This window comes from Somniosus microcephalus, chromosome 29 (genome assembly GCF_052327205.1).
Source record: "Somniosus microcephalus isolate GS21.2 chromosome 29, FLI_Smic_1.0, whole genome shotgun sequence".
Taxonomy (NCBI): Eukaryota; Metazoa; Chordata; class Chondrichthyes; order Squaliformes; family Somniosidae; genus Somniosus; species Somniosus microcephalus.
The window spans coordinates 26,193,654-26,208,517 of NC_141015.1; the positions used below are offsets into that span (position 1 = coordinate 26,193,654).

The 14,864-nt window shown below is 50.0% G+C and overlaps 1 long non-coding RNA gene across 2 annotated transcripts; it reads left to right on the forward strand.

The window, feature by feature from the left end:
- The first annotated feature begins 1,534 nt into the window (after window positions 1-1,534).
- LOC147098569 (uncharacterized) lies at window positions 1,535-6,547 on the forward strand. Of its 2 annotated transcripts, none has more exons than XR_015074192.1 (3): window positions 1,535-2,156; window positions 3,192-3,342; window positions 6,090-6,547. It is a non-coding gene; the product is annotated as an uncharacterized LOC147098569 (long non-coding RNA). The 2 variants fall into 2 exon arrangements; XR_015074193.1 differs by having other exon boundaries at window positions 1,538-1,931.
- The last annotated feature ends 8,317 nt before the right edge of the window (window positions 6,548-14,864 follow it).

The window sequence follows — 14,864 nt, forward strand, 5'->3', positions numbered from 1 at the left end:
TCAAGCTCTTCTGCAACCCCCTGTGCCTGCTTCCCGTCAGATACATAATCCTGCTCCCCGTCAGATACTTCACCTCCCATAGAGAGTCTTCCTGCTATCGCAGTTTCTCCCACTGTGCCGCCCCCTTCGACCACGTCTCTACCTCTGACCCTTGCACCTTGTTCCCTCTCTCCATGGGACAATGGCGCACCTAGATTGTTCCCTTCTGACGTCTCTATCTCGCCGATCCCATTCTGCTGTCCCTTTAAGGCTCCTGCCTCTTGCACCCTCTCCCCGCCCTGCCCCCTCCCGCTCACCAAAATATCCGACTCCCCGCCTTTCCCCGGAGCACTCACTTCCACCACACACCCCGCTCCTGCCTCCTCTCCCCCCACAGACACCAGACTCCCCAGGGGGAGCCTAACTGCACTAAGGCTCGAGTCTGCACTCGACCCTCGCTGCCCGCTGCTGTCTTTGTTCCCCTCCATAGCACTCGCCCTGTTTTCCGCCATCTCCATCTCGATCTCCGCTCCGCCAACCTCTGCCTCTTCCTGTGCTCCTTTTTCCTTCATTTTACCGGCTGTGTCCTCCGACTGCACTGCACCTCCGGCCATTCCACACTCCTCTCCTGCTCCTTCTCTCATCTCATCACTCATTTCGCTCCCTTCTGCCACACACTCACAGCGGGCGGGGCCTTTACGACACACCCCACAGCTCTCCGCCTTGCAGCTCCGCGCGATATGTCCCGACTCACCGCAATTGTAACAATACAAATCAGGACAGTTTCTCACGAGATGGTCATGTCCCAGACAATAGTAACACACCTTTACTTGGTTATCGTGCAACACACGAAAGTACTGCACTCCTTCCAGTGTCTCAAACTTCATACTGTAAGGCAAAGACCTCACCCCCTCTGGGAACTGCACCTTGACATACCGGGTTCCGTCTGCTACCCGTGTTCCCGGATAGTACCTCCTCTTTATTTCGGAACAGATTTTAATGTCCCACAACTCCAACTTTTTGCTCAGCACTTTGTCCTCGATGTACACAGGCAAGTTCAAAAATGAAACCACCACCTCCTCTGAATATAGCAGAGTCACCTCCAAAAATTTCTCCCCAATTTTCAGACTGAGCAGCAGTTTTTCCACCTCCTCACGGCCACTGACCGCCACCTCAAATCCCACATTTGGTTTTGGTCGGCAGGCAAAACAGCTTCCCTCACCACAGTCCTCATGAACCGCCTGGATTATATCCCAGGCTCGAATCTTCTTATCTTCACATTGCACCACCACCGTATTTTCTTTACCAAACCTCCTGAGGTCCCGGCCCAAATCTTTGGGCCTTTTTTTTCCCCTTCCCACCACAGTTTCTTCCCTAATAAACTTCCTCTCGGGAATATTGTCCTCTGAGGGGCCCGGCACTGCGGACCCCTCAGCAGCCATCTGGCTGTTTTTTGTGGGCCAAAAAGGCCCTAAAGCCTGAAAACAACACCCCAAAACCCTCCACCAACTTTTTACAAAACTTCCTCCAACACCCAGCTGCAATTAGGCAACCAGTCACACCTGGCTCACTCCTAGCCCCTCCCACCTAGAGAGTGCTGCCCACTGAGCCACAGCTGACACTGGAGTGTCTTAGAGAAGGAGAGAGAGGCAGAGAGCTTTAGGGGGGGAATTCCAGGGCTTAGGGCCCAGGCCGCTGAAGGCACGGCCGCCAATGGTGGAGCGATTAAAAGCAGGAATGCGCAAGAGGGCAGAATTGGAGGAGCGCGGATATCTCGGAGGGTTGTAGGGCTGGAGGAGGTTATGTTCCGGAAAGAGTAACGGTCACAAGTAGACCGAGGCCTGCCTGTGAGTGACGCGACAGCGGGAGCCACCGATCCGCCCCACCATCTCCGGAACCAGCCAGCAAGGCGCGAGGATGGGCTGCCACATGGCCGGCTGAGAGCTGGAGAGGTGAGGGGGCTCTGTGTGGGAAGGGTGCTCTCCGGGGACAGGGGGCCGTGTGTATGTGCGGAGCCGCCCAGGAGAATCCGGGGAGTGGGTCGCTGTGTGTTCCCCCTCCCACCACCCCAGAGGCTGGCATTGGGATTGATGACCCAGGCTGACCCGGACCCAAAGCGAGCAGCCCCCCTCACATAATGGCTAAAACTGAGATGCATAGCAATGTGGTGATAACAGGTAGGATTTTAAAATTCTAAAGCATTTTCAGATGCTGTAATATAATTTTTGTAAAGAGCTCTGAGCTGTTAGAAATTAAATAAGCCTCTAATGAGGTTTTGTCAACTGTAAATATATTTATATTGGTTTATGTTTGAAAAAAATAGATTTCTTTACCAAATCTCTTGATTTTTAGGAGTCTGTCTCCTAATGAATGAGACGGTGGGGTTGGCGTTACCGTTAGCATCCAAACTTTCTTTAAAATCCGTCCTCGGGATGTGGGCGTCGCTGGCAGTTAAGAGTCAACCATGTTGCTGTGGGTCTGGAGTCACGTGTAGGCCAGACCGGGAAAGGGCGGCGGGTTTCATTCCCTAAAGGACGTGAGTGAACCAGTTGAGTTTTTACAAAAATTCAACAGCTTTGTGGCCACTTTCACTCATTGCCAGTGGCTGATAAGCATCCTTGGCCTTGCTATAAACATGAGCCCTGCTCACTGACGCCAAAAAAAAAACCCGCACCCCAAATAAACACTGCTTTTTTATTTAATGGCTAACGTGTATAAAATGCTGAATTTATTTAACTTCTGATGATTTTTTTCATGGAGTATTTATTGGGAGAAAGAAAGAGAGAAAGAAAGAGAGAAAGATAGAAAGAGAGAAAGAGAGAAAGAGAGATAGAAATTAAAGTGCACACAGTAAGCTCCCAGAAACAGCAATGCGATAATGACCAGAGAATCTGTTTTAGATGTTGATTGAGGGATAAATATTGGCCAGGACACCGGGGAGAATCAAAGTAAAGGTTATCCCTCTGGCCCCCAGCAGCGAGTTGTGGTGTTGTGCTGGCTCAGGCCTGGGAGCAGAGACCTCGCCTGTTATTTGACCGGTGTACGGTGCATACAACAGTAAGAGGAGATTGTTAGAAAGAGAAGCAAAGGGTGAAAGTACATTATTGTGAAAAATAGAAAAGCAAGAAGTGGCCATCTTCTCCTCTTAGTCACTACTGCCTACCGACCGGGTTCCGATACTAATTTGATGACGACAAATGCAATCTTTTCAGCGCGTTAATTCTGTTCTGCTACATCGTGAAGAAAATGAGGTTAGGCCGCGTTTGGCTGTAATCTCTCTCCTTGTCAATTGAAATGGAGAATGAAGCCCGCTTCTAGAAACAAGAATGCCTTTCACCAGGATCGAGAAACACAAAAATGATGGTAATGGAAATAGTACTTATTATGTCTGCTGAACTTATTTATTCCAGGCCTTTGATTAATGTTTACTTATAACCTGGGCAACTTTGAGGCGACATCTTCTAAGATGGAAAGGCTTGCCCGGCAACATGATAGGTCGAGGGTCAACACAATTAGCGCCCTCGGTGAAAAGAAAGACTTGCATTTATGTAGCACCTTTCATGACCTCAGGACGACCCAAAGCACTTTACAGCCAATGAAGTACCTTTGAAGTGTTGCAATGTGGGAAACGCGGCAGCCAATTTGCGCACAGCAAGCTCCCACAAACAGCAACGTGATAATGACCAGCAAATCTGTTTTAGTGATTCTGATTGAGGGATTAATATTGGCCAGCCCCCTGCTCCTCTTCGATATAGTGCCCGGGGACCTTTTACGTCCACCTGAGTGGCGGGAGGCTTTATACGCAGCATCCTTTCAATTTCATTCAGTAAACCCTCCCTGGTTGACAGCTGACTCTGAAGAACTTATTTCTTTAAGCGTTCTGGATGTCTGAAGTTCTCTCCCTGAACATTCACAGCATATTATTTTTAATACTTTGTTCATGTTAACGTGGTTTGCTTGTTTTTTTTTCAACAAACCTGATACGCCTGTAACCTCACTTAACTTCCAAGCTTGCAAAGGAAATAAGTCATTTAAATTATTATGATATGTCGGCAGTTACCCCTGTTTCACAACAATATGGTCAGTGACACATTGTGCAGAGGGGTCCTTTGTTTTGACAGCCGGAGACTGTAATGGGAATTTTTATTTTCTCCAGTTTCCCCCTGGGACTGGTGGCTCGTGCTGGGCTGAGGATCTATGATTGCTGGCCGGGCTCCAGAGGTCACGTGAGCCGAGACGCTGAGCGGCAGCAAGCTATTGGAGCCAGGTCCCGTTGGCCCATCGGGGGGATGGGCCAACAGGGGGGCTGTGCTCGCTGACCGACACCGGCTCCCGGTCCGGCAACGTCTCGAATTTAAAATTCTCATCCTTGAGTTCAAATCCCTCCGTGGCCTCACCCCCCTCCCTATCTCTGTAACCTCCTCCAGCCCCACAACCCCCTCCGAGATCTCTGCGCTCCTCCAATTCTGGCCTCTTGCGCATCCTCGATTTTAATCGCCCTTCCATTGGCGGCCGTGCCTTCAGCTGCCTGGGCCCTAAGCTTTGGAATTCCCTGCCTAAACCTGTCCACCTCTCCACCTCTCTTTCCTCCTTCAAGGACGCTGCTTAAAACCTACCCCTGTGACCATCTGTCTGAATATCTCTTTATGTGGCTCAGTGTCAACATTTCTGTTTGTTAACGCTCCTGTGACGCGCCTTGAGACATTTTGCTACGTTAACGGTGCTAAATAAATGCAAGTTGTTATTTGACCCTGGAGGAAATTGAGTTTGTTGCTGCCCTCATCCATTGTCCCTATGTTGGATAGCGCTGAAGAGCAAGGGCTCGGGTGGATTCTTTTGACTCCCCAGCCCAAGGACATAGAGTTAGTTATAAGTCATAGAGTCATAGGGCTGGATTTTACCAATGGGGAGCTTTTGGAGGCGGGACTGAGCCGGCCAATTAAGGGAAAGCCAGTTACAAGAACTCATCAAACCTTTAGTAGAAATTAGATGGTTGTTGCATTGGAGAATGCAACGACCATCTGTCATCTCTACCGCGGAGGTCCGAGACTCTCCGCATCCCCACCGACTGAAGCCTGCAGGAAGAAACAAAGGTAAGTACACTTTTAAAAACACTTTGCACTTACCTCAGATACTCACCTCTCCACACTTGCACCCATCACTCACCTCCACAGCACACATTTGACCCCCGCAGACCCATTACTCGCCTCGGTGACCCTGGCGGGTTTTGGAGCCTTCAGGAATCCTGCACTTGTGTGGGTAAAATGGGGATAATCCTCTTATTTACCTGTTAACTACCTGTTAACAGACAGTTTATTGGCACTAATCCCATTCCCGCCTCGGGGAGGCGGCTCCCAGCACAGGTCGGCTGCCCGCCTCCTGGGACTTTGGCACGGAGGCGGGTTGGGGATGGGATGGGTTCGTGCCCCCCGATTCTGCAATTTTCCCACCACTTCCGCCTCCAAACCCACCTCCTCGGGGCTTGGAAAATCCAGCCCAATGCAGCTACCTACTGACTCATAAGAGAAGCCAATTACTGGAAAGTTTTAATGAAGCATTTACAGGCTACATCAATAAATTACCTCAGCTTCTGTCAGATGTAATGTGTGGTTTTAAATCAACTAGTTCATCCACAGTTTGGCAAGACCATTCACAGGTACCTCCATTATTGACTTTATCAAGCACTAAAGGTGTATAATTTGCTGGCTGGTTTAATATAATTTCACTCAGGCATGGTATGAAATTTTCCTGTGATGCGTAATTGACAGCCTGGTAGACCTATTATTTGCAAAGTGTTGATTTAGCTTGGCTTACAGATATTTATGACTAAGCTAATCAGGACTGGCGCCTTTAAGACTGTTATTACCTTTACCTCTACGTTCGCTTACGCGTGAGGACCCGGCTGAAGGGAATTTTTAAAAAGCAGAGTTTTTTTTCATTTAAAAGTGTCCCAATCAGGGCTCTTGTTTTGATTTTAAACAGGTTAGTGCCCGGTGGGAAGAGAGTGCTAAGTAAAGGGAAATGCAGAAAGACGCAACGGTTTAATCCATTGACTGATGTCCGTATCTTCTTTATTCCACACGAGCTGTGATTTTCTTTTTTTCCCCCAGCTATTTTGAAAATTCAGACAAAATAATGACCGTATTTTGTGGGATTTTTCCACGGGGGAGGATGCATGCCCCGTGACACAGATTTGCGCGGTTCACGAAGTCATCGTGGAGGCAAACGGTGTGGTGGACAATGAAAAGCAGAATTCTTGTTGACATGTGGACTGAGAAAGATGGGGCTGAGCGACAGGAGCGAGTCCCAGAGGAAATGGCATTAATGAGAGGACCCCTTCACCTTACGCAACGAGCAACTCTGAGCAGGAATAAAACAGAGCTAAGAGCAAGTGGTGTAACAGAGTCTGCCATTAATAGCCCTCCACTTGTGTGTCACAGGATATGTCACATGATTTAAGATTTTAGAAAAAAATCTGCCTTAAGGCCATATGTTTGATTCAAAAAAACCATTGCACCCTGTTTTAGAAAACTCAAGTCTTATCCAATAAATATCAACGGGTATTTTGTATCTATTTGTGTTTTGTCAGTGAGCTGTTTCTCTCTCTCTCACTTTAGATGTCCTGCCCCACACATTGATCCTTTGTTAAAGGGATGAGTGGGCGATTTACACCTCGGCCTCTGATGGCACTGACCAATCCGAAAACTGCTAGTCTCTGCTCAGCACCCCCCTCTAGTGGCCCAGCTGGTATCACGCAGGTTGGAGAATCCCCAGTGTGAACCATTTAATGTCTCCCTGCACATTCCTTAAACTTCAATCCTTCCTTCCTGTCCTTCTGCTTTCTCTGTCTTAATTTGATTTTCATCCGGTTCTTGCCCCCGCTGCCAGCAATGTGAACTTCTCATGTTGCCTTCCCTGCTCTTTCCTGCCAGGCACGGGCTCTTGGTGGGGTGTGATTCCACAGGCACTGGGCACTCCCTGATACCTTGCAGGGGTGGCCATCGTTTAGGTGCCAGCCTCGATGGTGAGTGTTGGCAGGCCTGTTGAACCGTGGGCAGCGTCAAAGCCGAGCCTCATCCTGTCCTTACATCGTTCCATTTATCAGAAGATCGCAAGATAACTACAGATGAGGAATTCCATTCGGCCCCACTTAACTCAGCCGTCCAGAGAGATCCTAACGACCCCATCCTCCCATTGCAGCATCCAATTGTTTCTCAAGTGATTCCAGGATTTTTGCCTCCACTATCTGACCACCCTTTGAAGAATTTCCTGACATCCGCCACTAAAATTACCTTTTACTAGTTTGAACCTGTGTCCCAAGTTCTTCATTCACAGTATAGCTTAAAATAATACCCCAGGTTAACTTTCTCTATACCCTTAACAATCTTCAGTACTTCTATAAGGTCACCTCTCAGATGCCTTCATTCCAGGCAGAAAAGCCTTCCTCATAATTCAGGCACCTGACCCTACGGATCAGCCTCTTAGCTCTTTCTGCTAAGTCTGCGCTGTCGGCGGTGCCGTCTTTTGGATGAGACGTTAAACCGAGGCCCTGTCCGCTCTCTCAGGTGGCCGTAAAAGATCTCATGGCACTATTTCAAAGAAGAGCAGGGGAGTTATCCCCGGTGTCCTGGCCAATATTTATCCCTCAACCAACATAACAAAAACAGATTATCTAGTCATTATCACATTGCTGTTTGTGGGAGCTTGCTGTGTGCAAACTGGCTGCCGCGTTTCCCATATTACAACAGTGACTACACTTCAAAAGTACTTCATTGGCTGTAAAGCGCTTTGAGACATCCGGTAGTAGTGAAAGGTGCTATAGAAATGCAAGTCTTTCTTTCTTTCTTCTCAGCACTGCCTCCAGCACTTGAACATCTCTCTTATTTCTTGGCGACCAGAACTGGACACAGTATTCAAGGTCCAGTCTGACCAGGTCATCCTAAACTTTGATCATTAGCTCCTCTGAAATATATTCCACGGTTTTGGCTTTGTTGATTACTGCTCTGCATTGGCTGGACTCCGAGGTCTCTTTCAGCTTCATCTTTAGCTGTTCATTCATGAAGTACATGTGCCGTCTATTCTATGTTAAGTTCTTTACAATTTTCTGCATGGCTTTCTATCTGCCATTGTTCTGTCCACTTACATATTTCGCTCAACTCATTCTGTCATTTCTGAGCTGCCTCTTCTGGTTCCTTGTGTGGTCTCATTTACAAACTTGACCACTTTGCATTGAGTTTCTAAATCCAGGTCATTTATTTAAATTAGGAACAATAGTGGTTCCAGTACCGCGGCCTAAGGCACCCCACTCAGTACTAACCCCTCGCCCCTCCCTCCCCCCTTCCTCGCCTCCCTCCCCCCTTCCTCCCTCCCCCCTTCCTCGCCCCCCCCTTCCTCGCCCCCCCCTTCCTCGCCCCCCCCTTCCTCGCCCCCCCCTTCCTCGCCCCCCCCTTCCTCGCCCCCCCCTTCCTCGCCCCCCCCTTCCTCGCCCCCCCCTTCCTCGCCCCCCCCTTCCTCGCCCCCCCCTTCCTCGCCCCCCCCTTCCTCGCCCCCCCCTTCCTCGCCCCCCCCTTCCTCGCCCCCCCCTTCCTCGCCCCCCCCTTCCTCGCCCCCCCCTTCCTCGCCCCCCCCTTCCTCGCCCCCCCCTTCCTCGCCCCTCCCTCCCCCCTTCCTCGCCTCCCTCCCCCCTTCCTCCCTCCCCCCTTCCTCGCCCCCCCCTTCCTCGCCCCCCCCCCTTCCTCGCCCCCCCCCCTTCCTCGCCCCTCCCTTCCTCGCCCCTCCCTTCCTCGCCCCTCCCTTCCTCGCCCCTCCCTCCCCCCTTCCTCGCCTCCCTCCCCCCTTCCTCGCCTCCCTCCCCCCTTCCTCGCCCCACCCTCCCCCCTTCCTCGCCCCACCCTCCCCCCTTCCTCGCCCCTCCCTCCCTCCCCCCCTTCCTCGCCCCCTCCCCCTTCCTCGCCCCCTCCCCCTTCCTCGCCCCCTCCCCCTTCCTCGCCCCCCCCTTCCTCGCCCCCCCCTTCCTCGCCCCCCCCTTCCTCGCCCCCCCCTTCCTCGCCCCCCCCTTCCTCGCCCCCCCCTTCCTCGCCCCCCCCTTCCTCGCCCCCCCCTTCCTCGCCCCCCCCTTCCTCGCCCCCCCCTTCCTCGCCCCCCCCTTCCTCGCCCCCCCCTTCCTCGCCCCCCCCTTCCTCGCCCCCCCCTTCCTCGCCCCCCCCTTCCTCGCCCCCCCCTTCCTCGCCCCCCCCTTCCTCGCCCCTCCCTTGCCTCCCTCCCCCCTCCCTCCCCCCTTCCTCGCCCCCCCTTCCTCGCCCCCCCCTTCCTCGCCCCCCCCCTTCCTCGCCCCTCCCTTCCTCGCCCCCCCCTTCCTCGCCCCTCCCTTCCTCGCCCCTCCCTCCCCCCTTCCTCGCCTCCCTCCCCCCTTCCTCGCCCCACCCTCCCCCCTTCCTCGCCCCACCCTCCCCCCTTCCTCGCCCCTCCCTCCCTCCCCCCCTTCCTCGCCCCCTCCCCCTTCCTCGCCCCTCCTTCCCCCCCTTCCTCGCCCCTCCCTCCCTCCCCCCCTTCCTCGCCCCTCCCTCCCCCCTTCCTCGCCCCTCCCTCCCTCCCCCCTTCCTCGCCCCCTCCCCCTTCCTCGCCCCTCCTTCCCCCCTTCCTTGCCCCTCCCTCCCTCCCCCTCTTCCTCGCCCCTCCCTCCCTTCCCCCTTCCTCGCCCCTCCCTCCCCCCTTCCATCCCTCCCCCCCTCCTCGCCCCTACCTCCCCCACTTCCTCGCCCCTCCCCCGTTCTTCGCCCCTCCCTCCCCCCATCCTCGCCCCTCCATACCCACCTTTCTCACCCCTTCCTCCCCCCCCTTCCTTGCCCCTCCCTCCCCATTCCTTGTCCCACCCTCCCCCCTTCCTCGCCCCTCCCTCCCCCCATCCTTGCCCCTCCCTCCCCCAACATAACGCCTCTAACATTGTTTCCTACCATTCAGCCAGTCCCATTATCCATTCCAGCAGTTTACCCTGAATCCCCACAGCTTTGAGTTTAATTAATAGCCTTTCATGTGGAACTTTATCAAAAGCCCTTTGGAAGTCGGGATATACCATTTATCGAGCACATCGGGGCATTCCGACATGTGTCCTACAATGAATTGCTTTTGAAAGTCGCTGTCCAGAGAGGGCCTGAGGTGGCCACCATCTTATGGCAGTGGGTTCCTGGCAGGGAGGCATTGCCTGCTGTGTCTCTGGAGCTTGCCTCTGGGCAGCCTTACATCGCCTCCCACGTTCCACCGGCATGGCACTCTGAGGGGAAAGGTCAGAGATTTGGCATGTACCACTGTCCTGAGAGATGGACAAGGATCAGGAAGGTGGACTCCAGCCATCACCATTCCAACGGACCCTAAATTTGTTGGAGAACTCATTAGAATACACCGCAGCGAGGATTAGTAGCGATTCAGAGGTGGCGCAGCCAATCATAGAGTCATAGAATGACACAGCATGGAAGGAGGCCATTCGGCCCATCGTGCCTGGGCTGGAATGGCCGTTGACAAATATTTGCTTTCAATTCCAATTTCGATCACTTGAACGGTATCGCATTATTCACCCACTTTTTAATTCTGGTTTATAAAAGCGTGTATTCGACCTGTGAGTCCTGTTTCGCGAAGTTAGCACAAATCTGTTCATCGGGTTATCTTGTTTGTTAATCTAAAGTTGAGAAATTATAATTCCTGGGTGTAATATGGGCAGCCCGTGTGTGGCTCCAGACACTTGAGCTAATTGAAGGCTTTCAAATTGTAATCATTCTCACATGTTGGTGGGCAAATTCATTTCAAAGCATTTGTTTTGCAGGAAAAATATATTAAAAACTTAATGCAAGATCTGTAGGAGGTAATTATTTCATAATTCATTTCTCAGATAGCCCTGCCTTTAAAGTCAAAGCAACAGCAGGTGCACGGTCACTGAGAGTCACTATCTCATTGATGTGGAATCAAATGTGTTTATCAATATGAATTCAGAAAGAAACACCCATTTGGATCGATATCCTGTGTTACAATTAGCGATTGACACTGTTACAGCACAGAAGGAGGCCATTCGGCCGTCGAGCCCGTGCCGGCTCTCTGCAAGAGCACTTCAGCTAGTCCCGCTCCCCCCGCCCTTTCCCCGTAGCCCTGCAAACTTTTTTTCCTTCAGGTATTTATCCAATTCCCTTTTGAAAGCCACGATTGAATCTGCCTCCACCACCCTTTCAGGCAGTGCATTCCAGATCCTAACCACTCGCTGCGTTAAAAAGTTTTTCCTCATGTCGTCTTTGGTTCATCTGCCAATCACCTTGAATCTGTGTCCTCTGGTTCTCGCCCCTTCCGCCAATGGGAACAGTTTCCCTCTATCTATTCTGTCTAGACCCCTCATGATTTTGAACACCTCTATCAAATCTCTTCTCAACTTTCTCTGCCCTAAGGAGAACAACCCCAGCTTCTCCAGTCTATCCACGTAACTGAAGTCCCTCATCCCTGGAACCATTCTTGTAAATCTTTTCTGCACCCTCTCTAAGACCTTCACATCCTTCCTAAAGTGCGGTGCCCAGAATTGTACACAATACTCCCGTTGAGGCCAAACCAGTGTTTTATACAGGTTCATCATAACTTCCTTACTTTTGTGCTCTGCCTCTATTTATGAAGCCCAGGATCCCGTAAGCTTTTTTAACCGCTTTCTCAACCTGCCCTGCTACCTTCAATGATTTGTGCACATATACCCCTAAGTCTCTCTGTTCATGCACCCGCTTTATAATTTTACCCTTTAGTTTATATTGCCTCTCCTCATTCTTTCTACCAAAATGTATCACCTTTCTGCGTTAAATTTAATCTGCCACGTGTCCGCCCATTCCACCAGCCTGTCTGTCTTTTTGAAGTCTATCACTCTCCTCACTGTTCACTATACTTCCAAGTTTTGTGTCACCTGCAAACTTTGAAGTTGTACCCTGTACACCCAAGTCCAGGTCATTAGTATATATCAAGAAAAGCAGTGGTCCTAGTACCGACCCCTGGGGAACACCACTTTATACCTTCCACCAGTCCGAAAAACAACCGTTCACCACTACTCTCTGTTTCCTGTCACTTAGCCAATTTCATATCCATGCTGCCACTGTCCCTTTTATTCCATGGGCTTCAACTTTGTTGGCACATCTATTATGTGGCACTTTATCAAACGCCTTTTGAAAATCCATGTACACCACATCAACCGCATTGCCCTCATCAACCCTCTCTGTTACCTCGTCAGAAAATACAACCAAGTTAGTTAAACACAATTTGCCTTTAACAAATCCGTGCTGACTTTCCTTAATTAATCCACACTTGTCCAAGTGACTGTTAATTTTGTCCCGGATTATCATTTCTAAAAGCATCCCCACTACCGAGGTTAAACTGACTGGCCTGTAGTTGCTGGGTTTATCCTGACGCCCTTTTTTGAACAAGGGAGTAACATTTGCAATTCTCCAGTCCTCTGGCACCACCCCTGTATCTAAGGAAAATATGACCAAAAGCCAATTAATTTTGCATTAACTAAATAAATCGGCAAAGCTCAGTAAAAAAGATATCTATCTTTGAGGGAAAGTGATCTTGGAGCAATAAATCGCTTCGCTACCAAGTCACCAGCTCTGTTGTGGTTCTGTCTCAGTGGCAATGGTGATCAAAGCAGCATTAATCCAGCAAATTGGACATCTCCACTCATTTTATAGGGGGCGGAGCTATGATAATGATATTCTCACTGTTTCAGCGAGGGTCACGGTGGTGTAGGTAACATGTGCTATCCACAGGATGCACTGCAGCAACTTGCCAAGGCTTCTTCGACAGCACCTCCCCAAACCCACGATCTCCACCACCTAGAAGGACAAGGGCAGCAGGTGCATGGGAACACCACCACCTCCAAATTCCCCTCCAAGCTGCACACTTAGGCATATAGCGCCTGTTCCTTCATTGTCACTGGGTCAAAATCCTGGAACTGCCTCCCTAACAGCACTGTGGGAGCACCTTCACCACATGGACTGCAGCGGTTCAAGAAGGCGGCTCACCACCACCTTCTCAAGGGCAACTAGGGATGGGCAATAAATGCTGGCCTTGCCTCATTAAAAAAAAATCACTCGTGCCATAATTTCCTGGAAAGTCTGTGCCATAATAATGATGTGCCACAAACATAGCTGTGTTATTACTACGGCACAAGTTTTCAGGAAATTCCGGGCCCCTCTTTCTCCAGGGATTCCACCAAAGGGATGGTGAAAGATTGGAAGAACTCCCACAGAGTGTACTGGCAAGAGTTCCTACTCTCCCAACAATGTATCAACCTCAACCTGAACCCAATTGTGCACCAATCTGCCATTTCCATATCCCAAACCATTAACTGGCCTTTTAAGTAGCTATGGGGTGTATACTCAGTCCTCTCTGCGTCATTGGGCCTTTGCTACTAAATCAGTCATCAAATACCTTTGACCTGCAAACTAGATTCTCAAACTTAATTTAAGACCTGTGCAGCCGTCAGAAAGGAGAAACCTTCAGCCTATCACTAAATTCAGAATTCAGACTGATACCTGGGATGGCAGGAATGACGTATGAGAAGAGATTGGGTCGATTGGGCTTATACTCGCTGGAGTTTAGAAGAATGAGAGGGGATCTCATTGAAACTTATAAAATTCTAACAGGACTAGACAGAATGGATGTAGGAAGGATGTTCCCGATGGCGGGGGAGTCCAGAACCAGGGGTCACAGTCTAAGGATAAGGGGTAGGCCATTTAGGACAGAGATGAGGAGGAATTTCTTCACCCAGAGAGTGGTGAACCTGTGGAATTCTCTACCACAAAAGGCAGTTGAGGCCAATTCATTAAATATATTCAAGAAGGAGTTCGATATATTTCTTAAGACTAACGGGATCAAGGGATATGGGGAGAAAGCAGGGACAGGGTACTGAATTTGTATGATCAGCCATGATCTCATTAAATGGCGGAGCAGGCTCGAGGGGCCGAATGGCCTACTCCTGCTCCTATCTTCTATGTTTCTATGAAAGAGCAGTCCGGGGTTATACTAATAACTGACTGCTTAAAGTCTCCATTATGGGCTTGTTTACTCACAGTTGGTTTTAGAAGCCTTGAGAAGACAAAATAGCCACATAGGTGGAAGCAATTCCTCACAAAACATTCCGCTGGTGAATTCACACATAAGGTGCATTGAATTTATTGGTTTGTGATCAATCTATCTCCTTAACTCTGTGGCAATGAACAACATGGAACATTCAACAAGAAACTCAATATCAACACAAACTAGTACAATGCCCGTGTACTCTTTGCCTGTTGTTCGGACGCAAACTTATTTTCCTAGAGTATTGGATTACAGAGAGATTGAATCAGAAACCTTTTGATTTGTGCCTGTAGGAGTATCGTGAATGCAGTTAATTTTAAAAAACTCAATTGGATTAAAGTCAGGCTCAAAGGTTGGGTCCCAGTTCAATTAGATTTCAGTCTGAATTTAACCTCACATTCAACTTTGTGTTCAGGTGGTTTCCTTCAACGCAACCCATGGGCTGGTAAATGGATTAGGAGGAGATCACAAAGAGCCCACTTCATAGCCTTTGAGGTAAAGATTGAATGTTCTGGAGGTAATGGCTGATGGAAAGTCAAACTTTCATGTTAAACAAAGCCTGTAAAGGCTTGAGATACAGTGGAGCCTCATTATTACCAATTCTGTTGTTCCACACCTCTCATTATAACAAACCACTTACCTGGTCTCGCCAGAATTCTCATTATAGTCAGCACGGAAGCTTAAGCAATAACAAGGTGAAGTCCTGATGAAAGAATTGCTTTGGCCTCCCGCTGTGACTCAGTTCCCACATGCACCACCAGTGTGGGAACTGAGCCATGTAGAGCAGGAAGATT